This window comes from Urocitellus parryii, chromosome X (genome assembly GCF_045843805.1).
Source record: "Urocitellus parryii isolate mUroPar1 chromosome X, mUroPar1.hap1, whole genome shotgun sequence".
NCBI classification, from domain to species: Eukaryota; Metazoa; Chordata; class Mammalia; order Rodentia; family Sciuridae; genus Urocitellus; species Urocitellus parryii.
In genome coordinates this window covers 30,959,165-30,966,345 of record NC_135547.1, presented here as the reverse complement: position 1 = coordinate 30,966,345, position 7,181 = coordinate 30,959,165, and positions in this window count along the sequence as shown.

The window sequence follows — 7,181 nt, the reverse complement described above, 5'->3', positions numbered from 1 at the left end:
TATATTATTAATACCTATTAATAGTCACTGCCTGCCTCCTTCCCAGTCCCTGGCAAACACTAGTCTACTATCCTATGGATTTTCCTATTCTAGTATTTTATATAAATTGAATTATATAACATGTGATCATTTGTCTGGCTTCTTTTGCTTAGCATGTTTTCAAGTTTAATCCATATTGTATGACTTCATGTCTTTTCATGGTTCAATAATATTTCATGACATGGATATACCATATTTTGTTTATACATTCATCAGTTAATGAATATTTACCTTGTTTACATTTTTGGCTGTTATAGATAATGCTGCTATGAATATTCATATATAAATTTTTGCAAGGACTACTGTTTTCCATTCTTTTAGGTGTGTACATAAGAGTCAAATTACTGGCTCAGAGAGTAAGTGTGCATGTAAATTTTGGGGCGGGAGAGGAGGTAACGGACTAAACCCAGTGGCACTTAAACACTGAGCCATTCCGTCTCCCTAAGTTGCTTAGGGCCTCGCTAATTTTCTGAGGCTGGCTTTGAACCTGCAATCCTCCTGTCTCAGCCTCCCAAGCCACAGGGATTACATGCATGTGCCACAGTGCCTGGCTACATGTAAATTTTTGAGAAACTACTAGAGGGCTTTTAAAAGCAATTGCACAGTTTTACTTCCCTACCAGCAAAGTATGAAAGTTCTAATTTCTCCATATCTTTGCCAATAATTTTTACCATCTTTGTTATTATAGCTATCTTAATATTTCTTTTTTAAATATTTTTTAGTTATTGAGAGACCTTTTCATTTATTTATATGTGGTACTGAGAATTGAACCCACTGCCTCACACATGCCAGGCAAGTGTGCTGCTGCTGAGCCACAGCCACAGCCCACTATCTTGGTATTAATTTGCAGCTTTGATTTTCACTTACCTGATGGCTAATGATGTTGAGCATCTTTTCATGGCCTTATTGAGCATCTATATGTCATCTTTGGGAGAATATCCATTCAAATCCTTGACACATTTTAATTGGGTTGTCAGTTTATTGTTGAGATGTAGGAGTTATTTATATATTGTGTATACTAGACCCTAAGCATGTAAATTATTTGAAAGTAGAGGAATCTTAACAGTCCTATTTGCCCCCAGGTAAAAGGGAACATCATCCACCCTTTCTTCTCCAACCCAGAAACTCTTCCCTGAATTCCTTTTGTGGATAACAGGAACCTGGGGGATATTCCAGTATAAGTAAATTCAGACAATCTATGTTGGATAACTTCAATAATCCAAGTGATGGCACCAGAATAGTGGATTTTTAAGACAAATATTACTAAAGACAGCAGGAATTTGTGGCTAGAAAGACAGAAGATGTAAACCAATGGAAATTTAAAACTCTTGAATAAACATAAGAGAAACCCATTTAAGCCTTAGAGAATCACAGTGTTTTCTACTTGGGTTTTAGTCCAGGTTCATCCCTATGATTATATTATTGAATATTATTGATCTTCTACTATGTATCAGGTACTGTGCTTTATACTGGTTGTAAGTGATAAATAACACATAGTCTTACCTGTGGCTTAGTCTAGTGCAGGGTGGGCAAACTTTTCCTGAAAAGGTACTACCCCTTGGTATGAGAGCCAAGAAACAAAATAATTTCCACAAGTGTTTTATTGACAGAATTAAAAATACAATGTTAGCGCTTGTTAACAATTTAATTAACAATGTTAATTTTTTTTTTGTAATAAAGATCTACTAGTGAGAAGAGGGGAATAATCTTTCACCTACTGTTCAAAGTGAGTGTTCTCAATCATTAAATCCTTCTGATGACAGAAGCCCAGTCTGGAGTGATGTAGTCACCAGCCAAGGACATAATAGATTATGATAGTAGAAGTTGGCAGAGGCAAAAAATAGATTTTCCTCTGGAGTCAGTTGCAAATATTAATCTGTTAAAGTTTATTTGTAACAACATTTCTGTATTTCATCTTTGAATTTTTTTCACACAAATAAATACTGCCCTATACTGATATCAGTTCCCAAGTCTATGATTTCGAGCATATTCATAGAAGGCATTTATAGAATTCCATTAGAGTATTCTCTTGACCAAAATTGCCTTTTACTATGTCCTTGCATTGAAGATTAATCACTTCCAATTGAAGTTTAGGTAAAAGATCTTCAGTTGAAGTTAAATTGATTTTGAAATACAGAATTTCCTTTGCACTTGCACCAAGTCTGAAAAACACTGTTGGAACTTTAATTCGAGCTCAAGAAATATACTTACTGTAAATTTCTGTAGGAATAAAAAATCTTGATTGTTGTTTTTTAACTTTTGACAGCACAAGAATCAATAAAAGCAAATGATGTTTCTTGTGATTCAATGTTAGTTGTCATTGAATAACTTCTGCAATATAAGTGTCACATATAAGCACTGTTTTGTTAGGTTAAATCCATTAAGAAACATCGTTAAGTCTATAGCAAAAGCTAATTTCAAAAAACTGTTCAATAATAGTGTCAGGGGTGGTTTTTCTCATCCTGAAATTTTTTTTACATATTTTTTAGTTGTAGATGGACACAATATCTTTATTTTATTTATTTACTTTTTATGTGGTGCTCAGGATCAAATCCTGTGCCTCATACTTGCTAGGCAAGCATTCTACCACTGAGCAACACAGCCCCAGCTCCTCATCCTGAAAATGTTTAATCTGAGGTCTTAGTTCCTATAAATCTCAATAGAACTTTACCACTATTAAGCTATTGAAATGCTATGGGGAGGGCAAATCAGAAATATTCAACGTCTAGACAGGCACGGGCATGCATTCCAGCAATTTGGGAGACTGAGGCAGGAGGACTGCAAGTTCAAAGCAAGGCTCAGCAATTTAGCAAGGCTCTAAGCAACTTAACAAGACCCTGTCTCAAAATAAAAAATAAAAAGGGCTGGAGGTGTCGCTCAGTGTTTAAGTGGTTAGGTTCAATCCCCAGTACCAAGAAAAAGAGGGTAGGGGGAGAGAAATATTCAAGCTTTCAAGTTCTAGTTGTGGGTAAATTAAGAATCAGGAGATAGGGAAAATATCCCAGATTAAGTGGGTGGGCCTGATGCAGCAACACTGATCCTTGCAAGAGGGATGAAGTTAGTCAGGGTTCACAGAAAAAGCCATGTGATGACAGAAGCCCAGTCTGGAGTGATGCAGTCACCAGCCAAGGACATAATAGATTATGATAGTAGAAGCTGGCAGAGGCAAAAAATAGATTTTCCTCTGGAGTCTCTAGAAGCAACCAGGCCAGTCAATGAGTTTGGTTTTAGACTTCTGAGGTCCAAAACTCCAAGAGAATAAATTTGTATTCTCTCAAGCCACTAAATTTGTGATAATTTGTTATAACACTGTAACAAATATAAAACTATATCTACAAAAGCTACAGTGTTGTGCATTGGAATTCTATCAAAGCAGCCACAGACCAGGGAACTACAACTATTATAGTCTGTTATAAGATACTGTTTTTAATTTTCTGATTCTTTTAGTCTTTTTTTCTTTTTTCCTTTTCCTTAATTTGTAGTTTTTCTAACCATTGCTCTGTTATGAATTTGGAATATTGTGACAAGTGTGTAGTCCCGTAATATCAATGCACATTGTGATATGTTTAGCAATGCTACAGTATCATTGTGTATCTAATTAACATCTAATTCCATAACCAATTAATCCACATTCCAGCGTACCTCAAAAATGTGACATTCAAGGGCTGGGGTTGTGGCTCAGTGGTAAAGTGCTTTCCTAGCATGTGTGAGGCACTGGGTTCAATTCTCAGCACCACATAAAAATAAAAAATAAAATTTCATCCACAACTAATATATGGCATTCAAAGTCCACTTTTATCTCCTTGTGTTTTATTGATTGATTGATTGATTGCAGCACTGGTGATTGAACATGATGCACTTTACCACTGAGCTACATCTCCATCCCTTTTTAGTTTGAGACAGGGTCTTGCTACATTGCTGAGGATGGTCTCAAACTTGAGGTCCTTCTGCCTTAGCCTTCCAAATTGCTGGTATTAGAGGTGTGCGCCACTGCATCCAGCTTAATCTTCTTGTGTTAATGGGATATGTATGCACTTGTAACTTAAAAAAAATGCAGTGATGTGACAATAAATGTGACACTCAAAATGTCCTCGAGTTTTACTATATCACTGCAGTTTGTAGTGCATTGGGCAATACATGGTCACAACTACTCAGCTCTGCTATTATAGCACAAACGCAGCCACAGACAGAATATCAATGAACAAGCATGGCTGCATCCCAGTGAAACTTTCTTAATGTACATTGATATTTGAATTTTATGTAATTTTCATGTATCATGAAATATTATTAAATACTATTCTTCATTTGATTTGTTTCAACCATTTCTTAGCTTGCAGACCATAGTAAAAAGGTGGATTTGGTTGGTTGGTTTGAATTGATTTCCAATGCACAACACTGTAGCTTTTGTAGATATAGTTTTATATTTGTTACAGTGTTATAACAAATTATCACAAATTTAGTGGCTTGAGAGAATACAAATTTATTCTCTTGGGGTTTTGGACCTCAGAAGTCTAAAACCAAACTCATTGACTGGCCTGGTTGCTTCTAGAGACTCCAGAGGAAAATCTATTTTTTGCCTCTGCCAGCTTCTACTATCATAATCTATTATGTCCTTGGCTGGTGACTGCATCACTCCAGACTGGGCTTCTGTCATCACATGGCTTTTTCTGTGAACTCTGACTAACTTCATCCCTCTTGCAAGGATCAGTGTTGCTGCATCAGGCCCACCCACTTAATCTGGGATATTTTCCCTATCTCCTGATTCTTTTTTTTTTTTTTTCATTTTTTTAAGAGAGAGTGAGAGAGGAGAGAGAGAGAGAGAGAGAGAGAGAGAGAGAGAGAGAGAGAGAGAGAGAGAATTTTTAATATTTATTTTTTGGTTCTCGGCAGACACAACATCTTTGTTGGTATGTGGTGCTGAGGATCGAACCCGGGTCGCACGCATGCCAGGCGAGCGTGCTACCGCTTGAGCTACATCCCCAGCCCTCTCCTGATTCTTAATTTACCCACATCTTAAAAGTCCCTTTTGCCACATAAGGTAACATATTCACAGGTTCCAGAGATTGATTAGGACATGGAGATGGGGGATCATCTCATTCAGCCTGCCACACCATATTTTTGTACTCTTGATTCAGCAATTCAGCAGCTACATTCAAGGCCCTAATTTGCCCATTTCTCTAAATTCTGATAATCCTAGAGGCAGTAGATGGAAAACAAACTACTACTTGCCAAGAGGCACACTGTAATAAGTGTTGCTTCTTATAAGTGGTTCTCTGGACTTATCTTGTAATATTGGAGTCAAGAAAGAGTTTTTTATTTTATTTTCTTTTGTTTCATTGCTTCATTCTTTCTTTTTCTTGATACTGGGAGTTGAAACTAGGGGTGCTTTCTACTGAGCTACATCCTCAGTCCTTTTTAAATTTTTTATTTTGAAACAGTGCCTTGCTGAATTGCTGAGGCTGGCCTTGAACTTTTGATCATCCTGCCTCAGCCTCCTGAGTTGCTGGGATTACAGGGAATGTGCCACCATATCAGGCTCTATTGTTTCTTAGTTGCTATTTAGACTAAATATTATCATTAGAAGTGGAAGTCAGCTAGGCACAGTGGTGCACACCAATAATCTCAGTGACTCAGGAGGCTAAGGCAGGAAGATAGCAAATTTGAAGCCAGCCTCAGTAATTTAGCAATGCTCTAAGCAACTTAGTGAGACCCTGTCTCAAAATTTAAAAATAAAAAGGGCTGGGGATGTGGCTCCATGGTTAAGTTCAAAGCCAGCCTCAGGAATTTAACAAGGCCCTAAGCAACTCAGGGAGATCCTATCTCAAAAGAAAAAAAAAATAAAGCCAGGTATGGTGGTGCATGCCTGTAATATCAGCTACTCCGGAGGCTGAGGCAGGAGGATTGCAAGTTCAGACCAGCCTCAGCAAAAAGCAAGGCACTAAGCAACTCAGTGAGACCCTGTTTCTAAATAAAAATACAAAAAAAAACAGGGCTGGGGATGTGGCTCAGTGGTAGAGTGCCCCTGAGTTCAATCCCCAGTACCAAAAAAAAAAAAAAAAAAAGAAAGAAAGAAAGAAAGAAAGAAAGAAAGAAAAGAAAAGAAAAAAAAAGAAAGAAAAAGAAAGGGCTGGGGATGTGGCTTAGTGATTCAGTGCCCCTGGGTTCAATCCCTGGTACAAAAAAAAAAAAAAAAAAAAGAAAGAAAGAAAAAAAAAGAAGTGGCAGTCATAGGAAAATAAAAGTCTATTGCCTTCATTAAATACTAGAAATATAAACCTTAAAATATAGCCTTATAATTCAATAAGTGATTGTTATTCCATATCTTCCCTAATCCAAAATTCTGACTTCAGGAAAGTCAGAATCCATTCTGCATGATGAAATCTTCATGAATGAAACTTCACAATTTTCCTAGTCATACAATATATTCCCACAATTCACAGTTGTCCCTTTTAGGAAAAATTTCAAATCCTTGCCTGTGGACAATCTGGAATCTCTTATCTTCCCGAGGGTTGAAAGACCTGTGAAAACCCACAGATTAATTACCAATACACTTTTTCTTTAAATTAAAAGGGCTTCTCATTTCTTGTCCCAGTCTCTTGAGTGGAGGTGGGGGTGAGGCTTGGCTGTAAAGAGGGTATTTCTTCAAGATGTCAAGGTGAGAGGGGGTGGAAGGAATGCTTGGCCAACAGTGCTATAGTTAGTATGTTCTAGCCTGATAATCGTCTGTGCTGGAAAACAATCTTCTGTGTTACTGCTTGCTATGACAACCCTGCTTCTGATGAGGAATGTGGGGGCACAGTGTTCCTGTGATGTAATTCCATTCTACAGTCAGAAAAAGCTATTGCCAGGGAGATGCCATGGGGCTTCCAAACTGCTTTGGTTCATGCTCTTGAGTTGTCATGATTATACAGTCCAAGGAAGGAAGAGAAAGGGGGTTTCCAAAAAAAGGAGAAGCCCACAACAAATTCAAATACTATTTTTTCCCCACAGTGCTTGGAATCTCACCCAGGGCCTCACGCATGCTAGGCAAGCACTTTACCACTGAGCTACATCCTCAGCCCCCAAATACATTCATGTCTTGCAATGAATCTCAAACATTTATATTTAGTATCGGAGCTTCCAAGTCCCTTTCATACTCTTCA